Raw genomic sequence first — 26,937 nt, 5'->3', positions numbered from 1 at the left:
GTATTAGGAATAGTAGCAGTAGCAGTGGTAGTATAGTAGTAGTAGTAGTAGTAGTAGTAGTAGTAGTAGTAGTAATAACTCGTAACAGCAGTGGCAATGCTACTAGTAGTAACAATAGTAGCAGCAGCAGTGGTAGTAGGAGTAGTAGGATTAGTGGCAGTAGTGGCAATGCTACTAGTAGTAACAATAGTAGCAGCAGCAGTGGTAGTAGGAGTAGTAGGATTAGTGGCAGTAGTGGCAATGCTACTAGTAGTAACAATAGTAGCAGCAGCAGTGGTAGTAGGAGTAGTAGGATTAGTGGCAGTAGTGGCAATGCTACTAGTAGTAACAATAGTAGCAGCAGCAGTGGTAGTAGGAGTAGTAGGAATAGTGGCAGTAGTGGCAATGCTACTAGTAGTAACAATAGTAGCAGCAGCAGTGGTAGTAGGAGTAGTAGGATTAGTGGCAGTAGTGGCAATGCTACTAGTAGTAACAATAGTAGCAGCAGCAGTGGTAGTAGGAGTAGTAGGAATAGTGGCAGTAGTGGCAATGCTACTTGTAGTAACAATAGTACCTGCAGCGGTGGTAGTAGGAATAGTAGCAATAATAGTAATAGAAGTAGTGACAATGCTGCTAGTAGTAACAATAGTAGCAACAGCAGTAGTAATAGGAGTGGTAGCAATAGTAACTAGTAACAGTAGTGACAATGCTGCTAGTAGTATCAATAGTAGCAGGAGTAATAGTAGTGATAGTAGTAAGAGGAGTAGTTAGGCCATTCGGTATTTCGTGAAACCTACCTGCGCGTGAGGGGAAGAAAAAATTTGACTGAGAAGCTTCCCTCCTTCGCTACGCTTCGACTTGCAAGCTAGCTCACTTACTGCCACCATAAGATTCTTACTCTGAGCTACGGCGCACCAATGCATTTGGTTTCACGAGATAACGAATGACCTATAGCAATAACAGTAGTAGTAGCGGTAGGAGCAAGTTAGCAATAGTTGGCCTAGTATTAGAGGCAGCAGTAATAGCAATAGTAGCTGTAGTAGCAGCAGTACTTGCAGTAGTAATAGTAGTGATAGTAATAGAAGTATTAGTTGCAGTAGTATTAAAAAGGCAAAGGTGAAGGTCTTCCCGTCACACGCCATGAAGGCACTTGGGGGCCATGGAGGTAGAACCCCATGTTTTCCATGACCTCGGCACTAGAATGAGGTGGTGTGGTCGGCACCACGCTCCGACAGCCTTTTAGTAGTAGAAAGAGAAAATAAAATTAGAAATATGAGTAAAACGATAAGAAGACTCAGAAGACTGCGTCATATTTTGGGACGATAGCCACCATCACAAGCTTTCTGTGAACGCCTGTCTAAGTGAATTAGACTACCCGCACAGCTCGGTGTTTCGTCTACCTGTACCTGTACAAATTTAAATGCGGTGGTTATCCCATAAATCTGGGCACGAACAACTTTCCTGTTACGAGTAACTCCTCATTAACAAGTAACCGGTGTAATTCGCATGCGCAGATCATCTACGCCACGGCCCCGGGCCTGGTAGCATGTGTGAACCAGTTGACAGCTAGCGATGATATACTGTGATTTTAGTCATGCAATGCGGAGGACTTCATTCAAGCCTCGAGTGCAAATTCAGGTCACACAAATATGGCTGCTCTATACTGTTAGCTTTGTGTTGCGTCTAACAGCAGCAACGTGAATTTAATAAATGAAGCGAGTCCGGTTCGATACCCACAGACTGGTTACCGAAATTTGATTAATTATGACATTTTAATTTCCGTTTCTGTTTTGCTATTCTCAGAACTGCGTTTAGATCAAGACGTGCCTGCTTTGTCAGATGACATACATAGTTATATGCTTCATGTAATGTATGTTCGCGTCATACATCTGTATTTCTAGGAAAGCGCGAATTCTATGGTTTGAAATAGGATTTCGGAAGACTAATCCAGATCTGCCTTTTAGCAAGAGAGATTATCAAGATGTTCTACTTCTTTTGGAGATTACATTTCATTGGAGATGGATAAACGGAATGGGCCTTACCTCTTGTCCTGAACAGACACCAGCCCTCGTATCCATTTTTTACCTGCTGTAAAGATTAGAATGAGTAATTAATAAGGAACTATTTTGGATGAAATATATAATTAAGTTTCATAATATCTTATCACAACCTGTACTTCTACATGTTTGTGAAACATAGATCTTAAGATGCCAAGAACGCATATAGAACTAGCACAATTTAGATTCCTCAAATCAGTTGAAAATGTTTCACTGTTGGATAAACTTTTGAAAGCAATTAAATAAGGGATACGCTTGAAGAAAACGTCGAGGAAATTTTATTGAAGTTTATCAAAGACGGTGGCAAGAAGCTCACCGTGTGTTCACTGCTGTGAAATACTTGTCAGCATGTCTGATTAAGAAACTAAACTAGTGGACCCGGCTGTAAATCCTAGTTGAGACAAATTGTCTGATTGAGATTTTTTGCGAGGTTTTTCCTCAACCATTTCGAAGCAAATGTTAGACTACTTTCGGCGTTGGACTTTTGGATTCATTTCACTAGAATTAATTTCAGCTTCATTTATCATCACTCAATAGTTTCAGGTCAACAAAGGATGTAGGAAGATGAATTAGGCCTACCGTCTACTTGCACAAATGGCGTAGTTCTGATCAGGTTCCAGAACTCTCAGAAAGATGGAGGAATATTAAATGCGAACTTCATCGTAACTGAGTGTTGTGTAAGCTGCATCGATGACACCAAATAACTAAATTAAATTCTTACAGAAATGCGGTGCTATGGGCTCCAACAATCATCCCTACGATAGCAATGGTAAACACAATTAGCAAAGGGCTGAAGCGTAAGCCTTTGGGCCCCTTTTCCATATGGGGAAGAAAGGGGCTCGTAGTGCTTTCTCTCTATAGAGTATCTGCTACTGGTGCTCAAATCGTCGGGGTCAAATAAACCATCCAAAGGACATGAAAATGTACTGTATAATAGCAGTGTAAATGTATATCATATATGAAATACCATTTGTATTAGATCATTTAAACTGTATAGTAATATTTGTTAGGATAGTCAAGAAAACTCGTATGTTTAATGCAGCAAATCTATCTAACCCAATAGCAGTACATTTGATAACACGCTTTAAATTTGTCTGCTAGATAGTGACATGTGTTTCTACTTAGATTTGAACAGTCTTGCAAACTTAATGAATTTGAACTTCAATTTCAATTTAGCTACAAAATATTACACATTTACTACTGTTGATATAGAAATGTATCTACTTTTTAACCTCTCACGGGGCAAAAACGTAGTATTCATAATCAATTACACAGGTATTTAACGACTTTAGCACAGTTTCTTTAAGACTTTCCATGAATTGCGATTGCCAACACTGATTGAATGTAATGATTACTTGCTGTAAAAATGACAACCAAACATGAAAGAAATTTCTACGATTTTAAAAAGAATTTAATTATGGAAATATTTTTCACACAACTTGCACTGTTTAGTTTTCTGTTCTTATACTTCATGAAAGAAATTTCTACGATTTTAAAAAGAATTTAATTATGAAAATATTTTTCACACAACTTTCACCGTTTACTTTTCTGTTCTTACACTGTATTTCAAGAATTCTTATTAGTAGAAAGTTGTCGTCTATTCATGCTCATGAAGTTTGTATGTAGGGTAGTCTATAATCAGATTTGACGACAAAATAAATATAGGAATAAAGAGAGCTGACAAAAACATATGAATACAAAAGAATATAGTGATACAGTAAAAGGAAAGAACTAGAAGAAAAAAATAGGAAATGTTTGTCCTCGATCTTCTAACCTTTCGGATATGTATCCAACATGTTTTTCAATAGGCTACGGAACTCTTTAGTGTTACAATTCCTTACATAAAGTCTTCTGTTATGAGGATGAGAATATAGTTCAAAAGCTGAAATCTTTAAAATTGACGTCAATTCGACAAGGTTTTATGAAATATATTGATTTTTCCGTATATCTAAAACTAAAATCAATTGCAATAATGTTGTACTGCAACTATCACGAATCTTATTACTAGAAAGTTGGCCAAAGATAACGTAAGAACTCTTTCGGTACGGCCACAGAGAACATACGGCTTCCTAAAATCGATGGTGATAGACAACATAGGACTCAAAACTCAAGGATATCAAATTCCGGGCAAATACGGTGAAGCATACATTTGTCAAACGGAATATACTGAAATGCTGAAATAAGTAGTGAAGAACATTCGCAATACATGGGGTTATATCAACCGAACTGCATAGCTGCATCTACAAAGACAATAAATAACATTTATAGTATAAGAGCTGAAATGATGTAAAACAATTTAAATAGCCAATTGTAAGAAAGAATACTTTTTTAGTAAGTTGTTTACCCATTAGAGGACATTTGACACAGAAAAAATGCGTTGTTTCTACAGAAGAAAGAAAGAAGAAACAAATTGGACTCTGTCCAAAAGCTACAGCAATAAATGTTTGTACTTTGGCAACGTTGGGCATGAATGGTCCTCTGTTACCTTCCCGCTGAAAAAAAGAAACGATTAAAACATTGGTTTTCTCTGCGGCCAGTTAATAAAGAACATTACAAGTGCTAAATCAGTTTTCACTGCGAAACCTATCTTTATAAAGGCGCCATTTAGAACGTAATCATAATTTCGTCAAATATAATCAGCTCAAGGAACCCGCAAGAAACTAAAGTTTTGTAGAAGTGTTCTAAAATGGACCGTCTTCAAACATGGCAGACACAATTTTGCAGAAGAGAGAAATTTATATAGCCTACTATATATCACAAACGTTTATATAGAGTGCGACAGTGGGAGATGACGGTTTTTATGGCCATGTTGTGGGACACTCAGAATGAATAGTACACTGCAATTTATTAATGTTTGATTACTTTTTAAAAACTACATTTTGTAAGTAGCCTCCACAGCAACGAATACATTCCTGTAATCTACTATGGAAGTTCTGCATAACTCGCCCCAAGAAAACAGGTTCGGTGACACTAATTTCGTTCCTTATGTTTTGTTTCAGCTGGATGATGGTGCGAGGCTTGTTGCGATAAACCGTACTTTTGAAATTACCCCATAGGAAGTGGGCGGCCGGGTAGCTCAGTTGGTAGAGCAGCTGGCTACGGACTGGAAGGTCTGGGGTTCGATCCCAGGTGGTGACAGGATTTTTTCTCGTTGCCAAACTTTCAGAATGGCCCCGAGGTTCACTCAGCCTCCTATAAAATTGAGTAAAAGGCGGTCAGAGCGTGGTGCCGACCACACCACCTCATTCTAGTGCCGAGGTCATGGAAAGCATGGGGCTCTACCTCCATGCCCCCCAAGTGCCTTCATGGCATGTTACGGGGATACCTTTACCTTTTTTTACCTTTACCCATAGGAAGTAATCACAGCACAATGCTCATGGCTCAATGAACTGTCTGCGAAACATGTTTCCAGGACGAATAATTTCACGATTTGGAGACACTGCCTGGCCGACAAGATCTCCTGACCTGACTGCAGCTGATTACTTCCTATGGAGTTATCTCAAAAGTAGGGTGTACCGCAACAAGCCTCGCACCATCATCCACCTGAAACAAAACATAAGGAACGAAATTAGTGCCATCGAACCTGTTTTTTTTGGGGGGGGGGGGGTTATGCAGAACTTTCATAGCAGATTACAGGAATGTATTCGTTGCCATGGAGGCTGCTTACAAAGTGTAGTGTCTAAAATGTAATCAGACATTAATAAACTGCAGTGTACTAGATTACTTCCAGTATATGTTTTCTTTTAATTCGTCCTGAGTGTCCTACAACAGGGCTATAAAAACTGTCATATCCCACTGCCGCAAGTAATATGAATAGGCTAATGCTTAAGAAGCTCAAAAGGATCATAAAAAGAAGTCTGTAAAATTGTACAACACCATACATTGCCCTGCATGACAGTGTAAAATGGACTACAAAGCTAGGAACTCCTCGAGAATGAAAAGAACAGTAACTTGTGAAATACATGGCTAGGTCAGCGATTTATTCTTCCACAGATTATGAAATAAATTAAGCAGGAGAAGCGTTGTAATAAGTCACAGTTTTCGATGACAAATTGATTTTAAAACGCAACCATGTTCACCGAATTACTTAGAGGCATTTTCAAAATTATTTAAAATGTATTAAAAAAAAAGGAAGACGAATACAAGGAAGCCCAATAAAGAGACCACTGAACTTCTGAAGTAAGACAGACATATTATTAATTGGTCCAATTTCATTTTAACCATCTGTTGATACATCTTCATCCTGGATATTTTTTCGGACTTCTATCTTAATACTGCAGTGAAACAATCTGTGAAGTCATGATAATGTCGAACCTTGATATTAAACAACACAATAAACAATCACTATTTATGGAGACTAGGTACATAAATTTAAACATACAAACTAAATTGGACATCTCTGTCTTTACTAGAATGTAACTTTCCTTTGTTCTGTACGACAATTCTCACTCGTGGACCCGGACTCTGCGTCTGTCGGCTGGAGAAACGCATGGCAGTCCTTGGAACTTTATTGCTCGCCGTAATCCGCTTCCATTTAAGGCAGACATTTATAACAATTCTCACTGAAATTTACCTGCGGCGAAACAGTTAACTGGGAGCGATGCGTCAGCGGCGCAGAACAAGAGCGGATGAAAAGTGGAGAGGGGGACAAGTGTTCACCAAACTAGCTGTGGTTTCCTTATGTCACTTCTGTTATTGTATCACAACGATTTTCTGACCGGCAACCACAGAGCTAACACAGATAGTGCTGACGCCACATTGCTAGATTAGACTCAGACAAGGGACCTTCCACAAAATATTATCGAAAAATTTTGTATACAGAGTGTCTCTAAATTAGATCGACAAAATTAGGGAGCAGATAAATAATCTTCGTGGAAGCATATTTTGTTAAGGAACCGACGGGCTGCGACGCTTCGTTTCATTGCTAGAAGGTGGGAACGGATAATCATCCTTTTCAGTCCAAGAGGGCTGTGTCATTACTACTACACACAGAATCATGTGACACAGAATCACTTGTTATTTGCACATACCTACTTACTTTATCCCGACCTGTAATTTCTTCTGTATAAACGAGCCATGTTTGGAAATTAGCAGGTTTTGACAACATGTAAAACAAGACTTCAATCATTCACTACCAAAATGAACTGCGAGACAAAAATTAGCTTGAAAAATTGCGTCATATGTTCCATTAGGCCTATATGAAAGTACTTGAATAATTCTGCAGTGCTTGGGAAAAGTGACATAAGTCAGTTTCCACAAACCTTTTTTGATAATCTATTGGCAACTTACACTGGTTTATGTTGATGTGATTTTTTTCTGTATGAATTATTGTAATGGGAGGAATACTTATGTATTTTTTTTTCCAAGCGAGTAGATGTTCCGTACGTTGTCAATAAATTATCAAAAAAATGTTTGTGGAAACTGACTTGTGTCGCTTTTCCCGAGCACTACAGCATTAACCTCTATTTGTCTTTACATTAAAGTCACATCTTACGCTACAACGGAGGGAGATTGATGTAATTTTCATCAAAATAAATTTGATTTATTGTCACTTCTACTACTAGCGCGATTTCGTATCCTAGCAACTACATATGAAGAGTGTGATCCCAAAACTCGCTCAGTCCAATTAGCCATTTTTATGATTTATAGGCCTACATATGAGCCGTTCAGAGAAAAAGTGGTGTATAAGTCAAAAATGGGTAATGAGGTTTAAAGTAAAAATTCTGTAAAATACAGAGCAAAGTAGCAGTTAATATGTCCTACGTGCTATCCACTGACTACTGATGGTATAAATAAATTGAATATTAATTGATACTCTGCGCTGTGTTTTACAGAATGTTTAGGTGGGCGGTACACCTCATTCTCATTCATCCCATAATTCGGGTTGCACAACAGGTCACTGTCGAGCCAACGTGCTGAAAAGTCGTCCCTAACCCGCCCCTAGCCACATACCACCACCACCACCACCGCCAGTGAAGTTCGTGAATGTGCCAATAACAGTGTAATATCGGTATCAATCAAAATTTTCCGCCGCCGCCCCCCCCCACCACCACCACCACCACCACCACCACCAGTGAAGTTCGTGAATGTGCCAATAACAGTGTAATATCGATATCAATCAAAATTTTCCGCCGCCGCCACCACCACCACCACCACCACCACCACCACCACCACCAGTGAAGTTCGTGAATGTGCCATTGACAGTGTAATATCGGTATCAATCAAAATTTTCTCTATGTTGTTCTTAGTAGTGATGATCCACATTTTAACGTCAGAGGAGAAGTGAATGAACTGTCATTAGAGAACCCCCACTGGATTCAAGCTTGAAAAGAACCAGTTGCCAACTGTATTACGACCTGGTACTGTATATAAAATAATTAATTACTGGTCGATTCTCTTATGGTCAAGCTTTAACTGGAGAGAGATACGTGATGATGCTCCAGAAGGTACCTTTTCCTACCATACTGAATTATCATGGCGAATTTCCTATCTGATTTCAACTGGACGGTGCTGCACCAAGTTACAGTTGCTAGATTGGATGGCTGGATATGTACGTATTTTCCTGGATAATGGACAGGTTATCGAGGATCTTTTGAATGGTCATTTAAAGACAGTAGTGTATGCAAAAAAATTTAATTCTTGGGTCGTTTCTAGGTAGTTATCGTGATATGACACCAGTCATCTCTTGTATCACAGAAGGATGGAGAAACGTTGTCGGACTATGCCTTAAGAGTCGAACGCTTTTTGAACTGGTTATTTGGCCTATGATTCCGGACTAATGGGATAGTTGAAGTTACCAAATTTCATAACAGCACAAATAAAGATTAGCTCCAACAAAGCAACAGTTTGCAAGATCAGGACTAAAGCTTGCATACGATTGCATGCTGTGGAGGAAAATTGACGCAAAGTAATACAGCTGCCAGTACAACGAAGACTAGTAGACACACTTGAAGAACTTTTCTACTTGTACATACAGAACACACCAGATAGACCTGCAACTTTTATGCCTCGTCTGTGTCTCAGCACTAGCCAGGCGGTCCAGGTTTGATCCCGGCCTGGTCGTGATGGTATTTGTGATGGAGGAAATAGACGCAGAGATTTTTCTCTGGGTACTCTCGTTATCCTTTTTCATTCTACCAACACTCTCCACCTGGAGAGAAGTCTTAGATGTAGTACTATCTTCGATGTTAATATAGGATTTAATGGCCTGTCAGGTATTCGTCGAGAATGGGACCTGGTTCTGTAAGGGCCAAGGCAAATTGCCCTCCTGTTAGGGCAATAATGCCGTCCGGCCACCAGTTCGGCTGGAAGAATCGCCGCATGTATAGCCAAGTGTAAACCGAAGTGCATGGATCCATTCCGGAAAAGCCAGTCCATTCAAGTCAAAATTTAACTAAACTCTTGTCTCCTCTGAACCGTGTTGTTATGATCTACTTTCTGAAGGATATCCCACCCTACCTGCCAATAAAATTTTTGTAAGATTCAGAAACTCCAAGACAAACTATTTATATTATTTTATATTCATATCTAGTATGAAGACTTTTCTGATGAAGAAGTGGAAGGATACGTAGAGCCTCGTCAAGGATATGCATTTAAAACAGCCTCAAACGTTACTGATCTGCAAGTTTTTATGCTATATTTGGGAGTTTTTGTGCATTACATTTAACATTTAAAACTAACATTTTAAGCTTCTCTTTACAGAATCTACTCGCTTAAACTCTTCAAGCGGGATATCGGCCTTATTTTGGAAGGTTAAGTTAAGGTTCAATTGTAACTAATGCACAGAAAATTAGTTTAACAGACGTTCCCCTATGCCAGTTTCAAATAGACCTACAAGTAACATGCACTGTGCGCTGTATTTCGGGAGCGTTGCTAGGGATGAGACCCGTTTCCTGCCGGATCCTGTCGCACACGTGTTGCCGACATCCGGGTGGGTGGTCACGAATCCTTTCTGCTTATGACAAGTGGCAGTAGCAGGAATGTCCTGCAGTGTTGCGCAGATGGGCCTTCTGAACTTGGGAACTGGTTTCCATGGAGACAATGGCCGACAGAGAGTGTAGTCTGACCTTCAGGAGACTCTCTCAAAATCTCAGTTATGCAAAGTGGTCACATCCTCTATCATGATGTTAAGCGAAGATCCACCAACTGCTTCCGTTTTAACTTGGGAGAGTTTGTCGGTTTATTTCTAAGCTTCATACGATGTAGTCGTGACCTATTTAATTGTTTTTTTTTTTCTGGACGAGGATTAAGCGATTCATATAACCCTCCGATGTAGAACCACTAAGTCCGCAGTTGGTCCGTATTGTTTTTTGTAACACAATATGTTGTACAATGAAGGAGTCAGCCAACACACAAGTGCTGAGATGATAAACGTTTCTTTTTGTTAGAGTAGCCTACTTATAACTGTCATATTTCCATTACAGACGAACGGCTAAAACGTTATCGTTCCTAATGAGAGTTAAAGTAATGGTGGATTATTCAAAACAGGCGTAACTTTCAATTTTTCCGTTATCATTGAAGTATACAAAAACTAACAATGTTTCGAAGGTTGTGTCCACCTTTCTCTTCAATAAACAAAAGAATAAGGAGAATATCCTACCTACAGAAGTCGTTGCAAGTAATTATTAAATGAAAGATACTGATCGATGATTGACAACAGAAAGCGGATTATTATAAAGAGAGACCGGATTTTAAAGGGAATCCCCTTTTTAATTTCAACACGAATCATGAAATAATTAGTTACGATATTCAAAACTATCTTCCTCCGACAAATTGTGTGGTTCTGACTTACCTTTTTCGCTCCTTTTTTGTCCATATTCCGTTTCCCCCCCCCTTTATAAAAAACATCTCTTATTTTGGTCCTTTTTTGACAGAAAAACATTTAGATAATTTTCATGTATTTTTTCCGATAGGCCTATAACTTCCTGAGCAAGCGAAAATAAATATCGTTCTTCTTCTAATTACAGGCATTGAAAAACTAATACAGTATGCTGATTTAGAGTTCAGGATAAAAATAAAATGTTCACCTTTAGTTTCAGTTGATGTTGAGCGGTCATTTTCTGTTTATAAAGACATTCTGCATTCAAAGAGGCAGAATCATATTGAAACATATTGAAATGTTGAATATGATCAAATACAACACTTTCCTTATGTTTTGAAGCGATAAATATAAGGTTGTGTGCTATGTGTATCCATGAATGTGCTGAAGAGTGTTTTCAATTAAAATAGTACCCTTTTTAGGGAGTAATATAGTTCTTTTTGAAGTCCTTTTTTGACGATATCAAATAAAACACTTTCCTTATGTTGTGAAGAGATAAAATAATATAAGATTGTGTGTGCCATACACACGCATGAATGTGCTGAAGTGTGTTTTGAGGAGTAATATAGTCCCTTTTTCAAGTCCTTTTTGGCTATAACTTTCCTTTTCTTTGTCCTTTTTTGATAAAAAATTTTCCCTTTAAAATCCGACCTCTAATTATAAATAAGGAAACAAGAATGTACGGGATTTCGAAGCAGCAAACTATGGACAAAGAAAACTGGAAGATAGGGTAAAAAAAAAAAAAAAGATGAGTTGAATGAAAAGAACGAGTGCATGTCAACATTGGTAGTGAGTAGAGTAAAAATGAAACATGGAAAAACATAGAAAATATTACTGATGAGATTGTGCTGCTCTCTATAAGCATAAAAAATTAAGGGAAAACGGGTTATTTAAGTAGAGGATTCGTCTGAAGTTTTGCAACTCATGGTAATCTAATGTCGGGAAGGTTTGTACTGGCTTGGAAAATGGGGCGACGGAGCAGGTCATGTATTCAGCTTCTGTTATTTTTTTAATGAATATAAGATGGTTCGTTTTGCATTTTGCTGTTTATTTTACAGAGGTAGGCTTTAGAAACATATCGGGTGGGGACAAGGATCATCTTAAGCATTTCAGCACAATCAGGCTTTCTGTGCTGCCCGACTAAGCCGGCTCTACTTACGCACCGCACGCGTTACTCTACAGCCGACAAGAGACCGCACGACCTTTGCAGGTTATAAGCGCGGCTCATTTTCACCGGTGATTCGAGTCCAGTCGCGTTCCTAACCGATGACTCTATATAACGATATGTTGTTGTTTAGTCAACTATCTGAAGACAGGTCTGAACCTCACAAATGATACAAAGACAATACTTACGAGGCAACTAGGCCAGGACATAATGGGGTAGGGTGACCATTTCCTTTCTCTCTCCATTGCGTACATCGCCGACTAACTACATGTTACAGATGCATACAAACAATTTATTGTTCTTCCTCTTACACATATGGTCAAGTGTACATATCAGCCAGAACCTCAATCAGAGAAAACAATGATATGAAAGAAAGGATTTCAAAGAATCTCAGTGTGAAAAGTAACTGACTGCTATCTCTGCATAAATTCGCCATGCCTCATTAGCACTGCCATAAGCTGCTCAGTATGCCATACGCATATCTGCTAATTCAACGTTCGTGAACCAATGCATTTTTAAGTATATTGAAAATTTATGAATAGATCTGACAAAAGTAATTTATTTTGTTAAGTTTATTTATACACGCTTTAAGATCTGTGGTCATATCGCGTGTTTAGGAGCTGAGGGTATATCAGTAGGCCATCTGTTGTTGTTAAATTCCTGGTTCTATTTTGTGTTGTAGATAGCTGGTGTTCATGTAACTGATCATAGATTTTGATTAATGTCTATGATATTGGTGATTGAGGCGGCGATGAATCACGGCATATAAATTTTCAATCCGGCATTTGCCTTTGTAACTGAGGGAAAATCATGAAAAAACCCAGTCAGATTGGCCGATCATGGGGTTTGAACACGGGACCTCCCAAACGCGAGTCTCAAACGCTACCATCTGAGCCAACTCGCTTGGTAAGTTATTTTGTGACATAGTCTACAATAAAAGCAAATCAACTTCTGTTATTCACATGGTAACGGGGATGCTGAATCACAGTTAAATACAGTGATGGACGTTAATAAGGTCAATGAAGAATTTCGACCTTTACTTATTACCTGGATAAGGAAGATTTTCGGACACTATTAGAAAAAAAAATGAATTGCATGCCCTCTATCACACCTGAAAATTAGCAGTAGTTATTCTGAAACACTTTGTAGATACTCAAAGTGCTAAAATGTCAAAAGTCAATGGTCCATTCATTTGGCTAACACGATAACACAATAGAATTCTACGTAGGTCTGAACCCAATATGTAAGAGTTCCCCCCAAGTGTCTAGTGCGTAAAGCTGCAATAAGTTGTCTGCCAAAGACCATGGTGTGAACGTAAGGCGGATGGCGTGAAAGCCACTCCTGCTCAACACGCGGTAACTATACCGGATGACATGGTGCAATGAATTCGTCAGGAACTTACTAGCCATCTCTGAGCTCCCACGAGACGGATCAAGTTACACAGGACCGCGCGGCAGCTGGCCCGCACGTGAGCCCCCCCCCCCCCGGGCTCGCTGTCACAACCCCTCCCGGAATCCAGTGCCTGGGGGCGTGATCGCCAGCCTGTGTATGGTCTAAACATAAACAAATATGTTTCTTGGAAACAATGTTTCAGAAATTCATTTTCTAAAACAAAACTTTGGTATCGGTAGTTCATTGTATCATGTAAGCCTAGACACAGGTTTGATTCGTGGCGTGAGACGTGCTGATTTCTCACATACATATGGAAACTGATAGTCCTTTCATTGTGTTACCTTTACAATGTTGACCAGCTGATTATATAATTCCAACAACTTCGAAATACACAGCATTGATATGTGAGAAAGAGTCAGATTAACACGAAGAAAAAAAAAAGTGACGAAAAATACTTCCACTTGCACGTCTCGAATAAGTGTGATGAAGTTTGTTGGAATAACTTCTATTGGAGTGCGTTGTAGGTGAGTTAGTAAAAGACTTAAGTCCTTTAAACAATCAAGGGCTGCCAATACTTATGTTTATTAATCAATCTTGAAATACAAGGCGTAGTACAAGTATGAGATGAATATGATGAATACTCGTTGCCACATGGGCCACTCGTCGCCCTCCCCAGCACTTCTGACTGCAGAGCTATAATAATAATAATAATAATAATAATAATAATAATAATAATAATAATAATAATAATAATGCTTCTCCAACGATCGCCGCGGCGTTACATCGACTCTCGCCAGTGACGCTACGGTGACCTTCGAAGTCCGCGTGATTCGCGTCTACTCGATGGCGTACTCACGCCGTGGCCAGTGCGGACCTGCCTTTGGACTTTGACAGATAATCCTTCAGTCATTAACCTCAGTACATACATGACTCAGATTTTAGGTCAAGTCTGCACGACTTATCAGGATGGAATACATTTTAGATTTACAGTATTAATAATGTTACTCTAAGCATTAATTACAATCATACCAATAATAATCATTTCAATTATGTCCCTACAGTACTGTAAGTGGGCGCTTATCACATAAGAATGTCTCTTGAACTGCAGAAGCTATTAAGAAACATACGATTATTGTAATGACCATATACTAGTAGGAGATATAGAAGATAAACTTGCGAATTCTAAATGAGGCAGTAGAGAAATTGGACAGCTTCAAATACTTGGAGTATACTATAAGCAGTAACGTGAGCTGCTGCCAGGAAGTCAAAAGGAGATTAGCAATGGCCAAGGAAGCTTTTAATAGAAGAAGGAGCATCTTCTGCCGACTTATGGAAAAAGAACTAAGGAAGAGACTAATGGAGTGCTTTGCATGGAGTATGGCATTGTAGGGGCAGAAACATGGACATTACGACGAAGTGAAGAGAAGCGAATAGAAGCATTTGAAATGTGGATATGAAAAGGAATGGAAGGTGTGAAGTGGACAGACAGAATAAGAAATGAAGCTGTGTTGGAAAGAGTGGGTGAAGAAACAATGATGCTGAAACTGATCAGGAAGAGGAGAAGAAATTGATTGGGTTACTGGCTGAGAAAAACTGCCTACTGAAGGATGCACTGGAAGGAATGGTGAACGGGAGAAGAGTTCGGGGTAGAAGAAGATATCAGATGATAGACAACATTAAGATATATGGATCATAAGAGGAAACAAAGAGGAAGGCAGAAAATAGGAAAGATTGGAGGAAGTCGGGTTTGAGTGAAAGACCTGCCCTTGGGTAGAACACTAAATGAATGAATGAACTAGTAGGAGCAACTGTCGACTGAGAATGGCAGGAATATAAAAATACTTTGCAAAAAAAGCTTTCCCATAACAATTTTTTTCCGTCCCAAATCTCAAAGGATCTACCGAAGACCTCTTGCTGAGAGAGATATCGTCACTTCAGTCAGCAGCGACAGGGTATTTATGAAAATATGAAGAAAGAATAAACAGAAGAGATAGTTTTATTTTTAACGTGACACGTTTATGCTCGATAATTACGAAAATTTCAACATCTGGCGTGAGTGGCTTAACACCGGTAATGAGTTATTGTACTCCTACGTCACACTACTCTGACGTCACTTACTTAGCAACGGGTCGTTCAGATTAAATACAATAATTTCATCATAAATACTTGTACAGATATATGGAAATATATTCAGTAAAGAAATAAAGAAAAAATAATCATTACAGGCATCCAACAAGGAAAACTGGTGCGCAGAAACCAGCGGGCGTGACTGTCTCGCGCAGATGACGTATGCCCCCGTTTCTAGCATGCTCTCAAGCTTACTGCAGGGGAATAAGAGGGGTATAGCATGCGCGCCGCGAGGAGTCCGAGCTGAGTTTTGTTTATAGGATACCTATAATAATACAACACATAAATTACATTAAATTTATTTCACTCTCAATCATATTCACCATCCTTATAAATAAAAGTCTATTACTTAAAAGTCTGAATATCAAAGAATGGGAGAACACTGGGCTTCGAAACAGATTACTAAATTATAAAACCAATAGGGATGAGACTACAATGACGTCCATGAAACAGACATAAAATCAATTTTTTTCCTTCAATTTGAGACCGAAACATGCCAAGAAGCCTAAGCCATAATGATGATGATGATCGGATCATCATCAAAACAATAATACCTAACCGAGAGCACAAACATATAACGCAATTACATGGATCCTATGAATCCCCAGTCACTTTTTAATTTTCCATTTAACGAATTTGTGTAAACCGACAAGCAAACATTCTGATGCTGGCAGATAAAGTTATTTTTTTTTTCTTCCACCATGTTAATAAGCACAAAAAGTGCTTATATAAATTGTGGCCACTCGACCGCAATTACGAGGCTATCCAGAAAGTGATGTTCTCTGAGACCGTTTACAGAAAAAAGCACAATTGCATGGAAAGATTTATTGAAACAGATACAGCAATTGTTACGCTATTTGTCAACATATCCCCCACTGGAATTGAGACATTTGTCATACCATGGGATCTTAGAAGTCAGCCGCCTGATATCGGAACCAACGTTTGACAGCCGTCTGCACCTCTCTGTCGATCCCATGGTGTGATAAATGTCTCAATTCTGGTGGGGAATATTTGAAAAATAGCTCAACAATTGCTGTGTCTGTTCCAATAAATTTTTCCAACGAAATTGTGTTTTCTTTCTGTTACGGCTCCTGGCGAACTTATTTTTTTACGGCCCTCGTAATTGCGGTCGAGTGGCCAACACTTGTATAAGTACTTCTTTTAACTTACATAAGTTAGGTCAGATGCAACAGTGTTCATGAGTAAGATAGTTATGTATAATAAAAGTAATATAATACAGTTATATGAACAAGTGTTCATATAACTGTATTATATTACTTTTATTATACATAACCACTTCTTTTAACATTAACACGGTGAAAGAAAAAAAAAATAACTTTTTTTATCTGCCCCCATCAGAACGTTTGCTTATGCGAGGTTATCTGACTCCGACGGAATTGGTGGTAGTGAGATGTTATTTTGACAAGATGAAACAAAGGAATCGCTGCATATTACCTGATATTCGCTTTATAGTGGAGATAAACTTAGCAAAATCTCTAGCATGTAATCAGTCCAAGCGAGATTCGAACCCATGCCCGAATACAAACTCGGATCTGGAGACCAGCCGGTGGCCAGAGAAGATAGGGAAAGAGGGTGAAAGAGTAGAGGAAAAGGAACAAGGATAAGGAGAATGAAAGAGGAAGCGAGAAGAAATGAGGAAGTAGAGGAGGAAAGAGAGGAGGAGGAAGGAGTACAAAACGAAGAAAGGCGCAGGTAAAAGAAAAAGAAGGGTACAGCTCATGCATTTTGTCAAGACACTCCCCCACTCTTCTTACAGAGCTGCGCACGAGATCGGATGAGTCTATTTACGAATTATAGGGGAATGGGTTAGTTTTTGCCTTGAACTCGGTAGACACACGCCCGACCTTCCATTCTACTTTTACCCTCTTAGCAGAACTGTTGTTCCCGTACTGCACATCGCGAGTGTCTTGACAATATGCATGAGCTGTAGAAAGAGGTGGAAAGGAGATGAAAAGAAGGAGAAGGGCGGGTAGCAGAAAAGAAAAGGTGTAGAAGAGAAGAAACAGAAGAAACTTTTCTAGACTTTCAACTTGCCCTAGTGTATCATGTTATTCTATATGAAAACATGCATTAACAACTAATTACTTCCGAGGAATTAATGGGCTTAAAAGAATCCTGCTCCATGTAACCTTCGTGTTAACTTCCATTAAAACAAAGGAAATGCGTGGGAACATCCAGAATGTGTCCCGGGGCGCAGTATAACACACGAAAGTTGCTTAGCAACCCTCAAAATGTGTAGTTTCACAATCTGAGGAAGAAACATACTGTACGTGCAAATTATGAAAGGTTTCAAGTGTAACTAATTTCTCCTGGAAATACAGTAGTCACGCGTTTTGAATGTTCAGGGTTTATGAATATAAAAATAGCCCACTCTAATTGTCGACAAAACACGACCACAAGGCTACATGATTTTCGTTACTAATTTAATGTGTTCATTATCTGTAATTTATGGTTTGTATATTTGACAAGGAGATAAGAGGATATCTTAGTCTGCTTAGGCTCAGGGAGTACAGTAGATCAGCCTGAAGAGATCTTAACAAACAATATTAGAATACTTCAAGTCCCGAGTGAGCTACCCACCATGTTACTGAACACGATTCGAGTCTAAGCGGTATCCTAGCAACGAATCTAAATTTAATACAGCGTTAGGTAAAACAACATTCGATTTCATTATAATTAATGGTTAAATTGTATGAAATTAATAGTAATAAATGAGATACTGATTTGTAAGCGTGTTGTAATTGAACAAGACACAGCCCACTTCTCATTATTCTCAACTGTATCCTAGCAACAAGTTATGTGCAATTCTTTCGGCCCTCGAAATCGATGTAACTTAATATTTTTAATTTAACTGTATTTTCTTGTTACAGATTGTGGATACGTGATCGGGCAAAACTGTGGCTGCAAGTGAAGGAAAGGGTGAGTAGCAACAACAATAATTTTATTTACAGTATGTAAGACATTATTTGGTTGCGAGTGAGAATCGAGATCATTAATTTGTGATGCAGTCGAATTGCGTGATAAGTAGATACAGACAGCATAAACAAGATACACTCATCAGTATCAAGAGTTCAGCTGCTGTTAAACTAATTTGGCAGTAAACTGTATACCTGTTAATCTTTCCTGCTTCCGTAAAGTGAACATGAAAGTAAGGTTTACGGATTTAAATTTGTCACAGCGTCATTTTACAAGTTCTCGCCAAGCTTAGACGACCTCACTCACACTACTCTGCTGACTCGTGCCTTACCCAAAACATAACAAAATCATACCGTACATGCCTGTTAGTTATGCAGCATTGTCACATTATGACTCTGAATTAGCCCAGCCGCTGGGCTGAGGCAAGTACGACGTTTCATTTTTTTTAACAGAGAAGTTAGTAGTTGTCTCTTGAGGGAAGATAAGCTGACCTCTCTACTCGGGCTGAAGCCGTCTGTGTTTGGCAACGCTGTTATAAAGCAATTCAGTTATCGGACGCGGCCAACTGCAAAACATAAACATAGAGAGCATGTTGATGTGACTTCTTTGACTACTTCCCTCTGAGCTGGGGTCGCCTAGGTTTGGCAATCCAACTGTTTAGTGGATACTAAATTTTGGAAAGTAACATTCTATTCATTTTCACTTTTATGAGGATACAGTTCAGTATAAAATTAGTAGATAATAATTTTACTAATAAAAATTTAAATACAATTTTTTACTTCGAAAATGTGCATTATTTATACAAAACTGTATCCATAATACTCAAATTTTCACTACCATATAACAGTACAGAAAGGGCTAGAAATTTTGTTCCTCTACTCAGTCTACTCTATCATAGTATGGTGGGTTTGAAAATAGGCCTATATTAATAATGCTCAATGTTTTAAAAAAACGTCGTCATTTTACTATTTGACTAATGGCTTCTTCATTTTCGGACGAAACAACTTACTAATAGTCAGGGAACGGATTTATATGGACTAAAAATATATGAAATATGTAAATATATATGTAGTTATTTTTACCAAAATATGGAATTAAATATCGATTTTTACCAAAATATGGAATTAAATATGGACTTAAAATTATAAAAAAATGACTATGTACGTTAAATATTGGTACATTTTAATCAAACTAAACAAAAAATATAATGGACGTACCTTATCTTCGAATGTAGTTTCAACAAAACACAATTTTTATTGTCTGTTACCATAACAATAGGTTACAAACATTTCTTTCAAGTGCTGAAAAGTGAATCTTCTTCTATTGTCTCTGAGGATAGATTTATACTGACTAAAAGAGCGTTCGACGTCACAAGAAGTAACTGGTACATAATTCAATTTCACAATGTCTGCTGGGGATAAGTCCAAGTTAATTTTCACTGTTGATTCACCACTCATCACAGCAACAACCTTTTGTAGTTCTTCATATCCAGGGTTTTTTGAAAGTACAGTGTCCACCTTAGCTCTTACTGCATCTGCAACTTTACCTCTACCACGATTCAGTTGTTCCACAGTACTATTTATAATTTCAAAACTTTCAGATAGTGAAAGGTGCCTATTTTGGAGACTTTTGAGCGTTTTTATGATGCATGAAAATGTATGCTGAATGTGAGCTAAGTCATTCTTCACACTTATGTCACAGGTAACTGTTTTCGCAGTATCAATTGAGACTGCATCTTCAGAGTCCAATGCAAGGAGAACATTGTTAATAGAGTCTATATGTTCGGCATAATATTCAACTGCTTCTAGCCATGTACCCCATCTAGTTAAAATTGGCTTTGGTGGCAATGGAATTTCAGGGTACATTTCTTTCAACACGTTAACTCTACTGGGAGCTTTGAGAAATACTTTTTTCACTGATGAAATCAACAAATCTACTTTAGGGAAATTGTCTCTGACCACTTCTGCCACACGATGAAATGCATGCGCCACACAAGTAAAATGAGTCAATTTAGGATATACAACAGATAATGCTTGTCCAGCTTTGACCATATAAGGGGCAGCATCGCTAATAAAGAATAACACATTATCGTACATAATACCCTTTGGCCACAGGATACCCATAGCTTCGTTGAACAGTTTAACTATAGTTTTGTTATTGCACTTTTCTAGAACATCACAATGTAAAAGAATTCGTTCAGAATATTGTTCACTTAACAAACCGATAACTACATTACCAACAAGTCTACCTTCTTTGTCGGGAGTCTCATCAATGGAAACCCAAATTGAACTATCTTTAATTTCATCTCTTATCTTCTGTATTGTCTCATCGTAGATGGATGGAGCATACGTCTTCCTAAGTGTTGACTCATCCGGGATTGTATGTTGAGTATATTTTTCAAGGAATTCCCTGAAGACCTTATTCTTTAGTTTGTAGAGAGGAATATCAGCAGAGATGAGAGAACGGCACAGGTCGATGTTAAACTCAGATCTTACATTCGATGTTGTTGGTTGTGTTAAAAACAATTGTCTCTGCTTGGAATTTAGTTGTTTGTTGGCCTGATGTTTACTAGTTGTAATGTGTTGTTGCACCAGGAACTTTTGTGTAGATGATACTGCACACTGACACAAATTACAAAATAATATTTTATTGTCAGTTGATAAACCATCTTCTTTAAATTCTGAAATGTAACTTGTTAGTTTTGATTTTAAATTGACTGAATGACGTACTTTTGGCATATTTACCGTCTTTATAGTATGATTTACAAAACTGAACCTATGTGTACTCTGACTGGCATTTAACTGTTGAGCTGCACAACTGAAGTCTGTTAAAAATTTTAAATTAAATTAATACAGTTTTGTAACTTACTTTCCCATTGTTGATAGGACTGCTAATTTTCAAATAACTCTGATGTTAAAGGGATTACTGAACATGTGTTTAAATCTCTATTGTTGAAATGTATTTTTAAAAGTTAATGGAATTTTGTTTTGTTTTATTGTTAAACCTAATATAATATGGACTGTTTTATATGAAATATGGAAAATATATGGAAATTAACGAAAATATGTACTAAACTCTAAAATATGGAAAAATATGGAAAATAAAAGTAGGATTTTTCAACCCTACACATTGTGAAACATAAAGATAATGCAAAATATAAATTATATTAGCTTTATAAGTAAATATGTATTTACATATAAATCCTTTCCCTGCTAATAGTTAATGTAATCACTCGCTCCATAATTTTGTTGTTAATTAACATTTTGTTTTTCTTTGGGTTTTTACCTCGAAACGTTATTACTTCACATTCTGTAATATAAAGAGGTTTACAGATACAAGATTTCAACCATGTGTCACTTGAACTAAAGGATTTAAATTGCGGCATTTTGGTCACGTTGGTTTTTCTCTTTTTCTGTCTTAAATTTTACAGTAATAAACGTCTTGGAATCATATCGACTCCTTAATATGAAAGATTATCTATAGATACTCTTTGAAGAATTAAAAATAATCATATCAGTTTTTTAATAAACTTCTTCTTGGAATCATATCGACTCCCAAATATGAGATTATCTGTAGATACTCTTTGAAGAATTAAAAAAAATCATATCAGTTTTTAAATAAACGGTTTCTTGGAATCATATCGACTCCTAAATATGAGATTATCTGTAGATGCTATTTGAAGAATTGAAAAAAATATATACAGTATATAGGCCCTATCAATTTTTGGGTGTTTTCGTCCTCTTAAGCGGAATTGGCGCAAGACCATGTCAAAGTGCAAGATCCTCCAAACCATTTATTTGTACCAGACTCTAAACAACGACCATATCTTCTGCGCAACAACAGATCAATGCTATTAACTGTCTGTACTGTATTACCGACAGTTGAGAAACAAATATATGGTATTTATTTAGAATAGCTATAAATGTATATAATATGTTACGGATATCGGCAGGAATTTGTTTACACGTCCAACAATCCTCGGGTTGTGAATTGATGTATCTGTAGCTATCATTCGAACTTCGACTCCGGGTTATCGCGTGGACTCGGTGGTCATGGCGACCGTCGCTACGTGAAGACCAATTCTCCGAAATCCAAGGGAATTAAGTGCGATGTGCTGCACGGCATGTCTGTCTGCAATTAACAAATGACCGGACATCATCATCATCATCATCATCATCATCATCATCATCATCATCATCATCATCATGCCACCGGCGTAGCTCTATCGGGTAAGGCGCTTGCCTGCCGATCTGAAGTTGCGCTCGGGCGCGGGTTCGATTCCCGCTTGGGCTGATTATCTGGTTGGGTTTTTTCCAAGGTTTCCTCCAATCGTAAGGCAAATGTCAAGTAACCTATGGCTAATCCTGGGCCTCATCTCCAAATATCATCTCACTATCACCAATTCCATGACGCTAAATAATCTCGTAATTGATACAACGTCGTTAAATAACCAAGTAAATAAATAAATAATAATAATAATAATAATAAATAATAATAATAACAATAATAATAACAATAATAATAATAATAATAATAATAATAATAATCAGATACAGTCCTGTGAAACTGTAATGAGACAGGAAAGCTCACAGTATCTTAACTTCAACCGCTGAAAATATAACAAGAAACCTGCTTACCTGTCCAACGTAGCATATAATTACCACAGATTGTATTGCGCTTATCTTTTGTTTCTCATAAACCATGTTTGCTATATTGACTGTTGTGTCACAAAAGTATCGAAGTGTAAAAACACTTTTCCATCGAGAAATATATATATATATTTTTTTTTCGAAAAAAAAACAATAACGATAATAATAGTAATAATAATAATAATAATAATAATAATAATAATAATAATAATAATAATAACACCACTGTGTGTCGTAAACTTTTTCAATACAAAACTATATTTTTGGTATAAAGCAACTTATTATTTCTATCAAAGACCACTTTTCCGGCACCGGGATATTACGAAGGCACGTATATTAATGCCAACATTTGAAAAAGATATTTGTAGTACCGGTATCATAAAAGGTATGTTGCTTGGTAAACGGTAGAAATGAACACACATGAATTTTTTTATGTTGCCATATAAATCTTTGTGAGTGATGTACAGTCCACGGAAATATTGATAAGGAAGTATCCAAGTTAACAAGTTAGGCAGTAATGTAACTTACACGCTGCTCGAAGACGATAATATAGTCTTTATGAAGTAGTTTGCCAGGTCATATAGTTCTAACAGAGTACCTATAAAAAAGGAACAAGAAAATCGCATTGAATTATATTGAATTATAATGACGTCGGGTTTCGACCCACATCCTGTCCCAATCAATAACACTATTGTTCTCTATGGGATCGTGTGCAGCCTGCTGATCGCAATTACCAGTACACTGACCTCATCGTTTACCGCAGTTAATTGCGTTTAACTGCTAATTGGCTGTTGTGCAGTCTAATTGAAGTTGTGCCGGTACTTTGTGTTACTTAACTAAGTTGCATCAGAAGAAGAGTATCAGAGCTATGTGACGGAATAGATTTGAATGCACAGGGTGTTATAATGCAATCGCACAGTTACAGCTCGGAAAACTTTGAAATTATGATTCGTTTCCTGTTATTTTGTCTTATTTGTGTTATTAGTTCTTGGCCCGAAAAGACTGTTTCTTTGATTAAATTCAGTACAGCATCTTCATCTGAATCACTAGAATGCTGGTAAATGACATTGCAATTGTTTTAGTTCAACTTTCATTGGTTTCTAATGTCTCATAAAATTAATTTAATGGACTATGTATTTATTTATGCATTTATGTATTTATTTATTTACTTATTTATTTAATTAATTATTAGGAGCATTGTAAAACTCTTTATATACTCGAGCAACTGTAGAAAACGTGCTAGCATTATAAGTTATATTTACACATTTGTAAAATTAACCTTCCATTGTGGGGAGGGGAATTGTAAAGTGTGAAAATTTTGATTTGTAAAGATTTAACTTTCTTAGTAAAGTTCAACTTAACAAACTTAAATTATGAAACAAGTTTACATTACAAATAAAATTTACAATTTACAAGAATCATTATTGTAAACGTTGTACGGAGGCCCGTAAAACAGGCCCCAGGTCTTTTGTGAAAATATGTAAGTACAGCTGAGTTCCGTGTCTTAGATTCACGCCACGAAGAAGAACCCTTCCTCTGAATTCTCTGAATTAGGCTAATAAGGTCCCAGAAAATATAGGCCTACCGCCGACATTTATTCGCCCAAGTTTCTTGATTCGTGCCGGCAAATTCTCTACAAGCACCAGAAAACTTCTGTCTCTCTTTGCTGCTCGAATAAAGCGAATGGGAAATCATACAGCATTGTTTCAATGATATTGAAATACTTCAACGAGAGTGTTGAGGGTAAATAGACGCGAAATTGTGACATAAATGGAAATTTTTGCTCTAATAAATAGTAGACTTGATACTTTTCTGTATTAAATACTGAAATATTTTGCTTGTCTGAAGGACCTAAGTGGTCTTTAAAATTTAAATACCACAGCGCGGCGCAATGTGCCACTCCCCCTTTCAGTAGCCATTTTGGAGTTTTTGTGTTATAGACATTTTATTGGAATTTAGACAGGCAAACTATCTGACCAGTGCTAGGAAGGCTGTGACTTACTACTTCTTTATGGATATGGGGAACGTTGAGTGTACTGTATGATGTGAGATAGTAGATAAATAGTATTTAAACGTCGTTTTCCGTAACTTATATTTTTCAATGCTTATGTACCTTTTTCTGTGTAACCATTAGGAGTAAAAATATGAAATTTTGCATACAAGCTTAAAACTTAATATCTATAATTCCCTTCAACAAAATTTTGATTTGTTAATATTTGACTTTTATACATTACAAAACTTAGAAAGACTAACAAATGTGTTTCATACCTAATATTTGTTTCTAAATGATATAAACCCTAATTAAATATTTGATTGCAGGGAAATGTTACTTTAGGTATTGGTAACACGTGTGCAAAGTTTTAGGTTTATTGGTTTGGAAATTTTTAGAAAAAGATGCATCATTTATTAATTTTTTAATGAAAATTAAAAAAAAAAATATAAAGAAACTATTATTCATAAAATTCCGAAAAAATTGAAGGTAAAGAAACCCCTGTTTTAAACTAATATTTCAAATTTCGAGGTCCTGGATCCAAAAATGTGAAAGTTATAGGGAATTCAGTAACATAATTTCTCATCCGTTCCCAGTTAAGACTTAATAGAGATGTTGAAATATCTGGAAATAATACACATGCCTCCTATTTAAAAGGCAATCTATAGTATTATCTAAAGTAAGATCACACAAACATAAGCCAAAAATAGCTTACTAGGCTTGCTTCTCTATGGGGGGGGGGGAGAAAAAAAAAAAAAACTTACCTAACTATAACGAAATGTGTAAAATGAGTTCCGATGCAATGAAAGCGCTGCTGCAAGATGCAGGACATCATATCCAGCATTCCAATAAGGAAAAGTGGAGCATAACTTCAAAACTACAACTTTGTATTACTCTGAATTGTATGAGTAATGGGTGTCTTTTCTATGCAATAGCTGACATTCGTGGAGTTTCCAAGCCTTCATATGGAGATATCCTTTTCCACCCTTATTTCTGTCAAACTGCAATTTTATTCTCATCAGTAACCTAGAAAGGAGTCACGTTGAACGATTCTGAACGTTTTGAATTTGGCAATTCATATGACCATTCTGATCGTAGAGCAATCAACGTATTGGTGTAATCGACCAATCACAACACGAAACTCTAGGGTTTGTGGAAATAAGCAAAGTATGGAGATTTTAAAATATATCTTGGCAATATTTTATATTTTCTGTTGAAATATAGTTTAGCGAGCTTGTACAAGATATTCCTATGTAGACCGGCCCCACTCCAGCCCGTAACAAAATTTGTTGGCGGGTGGCGAGTGGTCATACGCCGGCGCACGGACTCCGCCCTCCATCGCTTATCTTCCTCGGGCGGGCGCTCCCCATTCCCGTGATATAAGAGGACCGAACATGACCGGTCTGCATAGCAATAGTCTGTGTAATCTATTTAGGATCAAATATAAACATAACCATTGATAACGGTAAAAAAACAGCAAGTTCAGCTCTGTTCCTTAGCGATTTTGCGTAAACTGTCGTTGTCGACATTGCATAATGTACAGTATAATCCATTTTGTAAATTTCTTGTAAAGCTTGTCAAAATTGCATATTAATAAAATTGCATTGTGTAACAGAGTTTACAAGCATTTGTGATCTTTCAGTCAAGATGTGCAAATTGTTAATTGTGATATCGATATGTTGACATGAAACGGGAGCAGCCTGTTCCGAATAGGCAGAAAAGTGATTTGTAAAACTTGGAACATTGTTTCATGAGTAATTTCGTATTAAATAGTGTGGTTCTGCTCTGCACTGCTGTCAAAATAACAACTCGGAAGTCCACAA

The 26,937-nt window shown here is 37.3% G+C and overlaps 1 protein-coding gene across 2 annotated transcripts in view; it reads left to right on the top strand.

Moving 5' to 3' along the window:
* Window positions 1–26,937, top strand: part of cv-c (crossveinless c) — a 1,115,617-nt gene that overhangs the window by 147,911 nt on the left and 940,769 nt on the right. For both annotated transcript variants that reach the window (XM_069821284.1, XM_069821285.1), the window contains exon 2: window positions 18,430–18,478. The gene's annotated coding sequence lies outside the window, so the exon portion shown is untranslated. The remainder of the gene's footprint in view (window positions 1–18,429; window positions 18,479–26,937) is intronic.

This window comes from Periplaneta americana, chromosome 3, assembly GCF_040183065.1.
Source record: "Periplaneta americana isolate PAMFEO1 chromosome 3, P.americana_PAMFEO1_priV1, whole genome shotgun sequence".
Classification (NCBI taxonomy): Eukaryota; Metazoa; Arthropoda; class Insecta; order Blattodea; family Blattidae; genus Periplaneta; species Periplaneta americana.
This window is presented reverse-complemented; position numbering and strand designations above follow the sequence as displayed.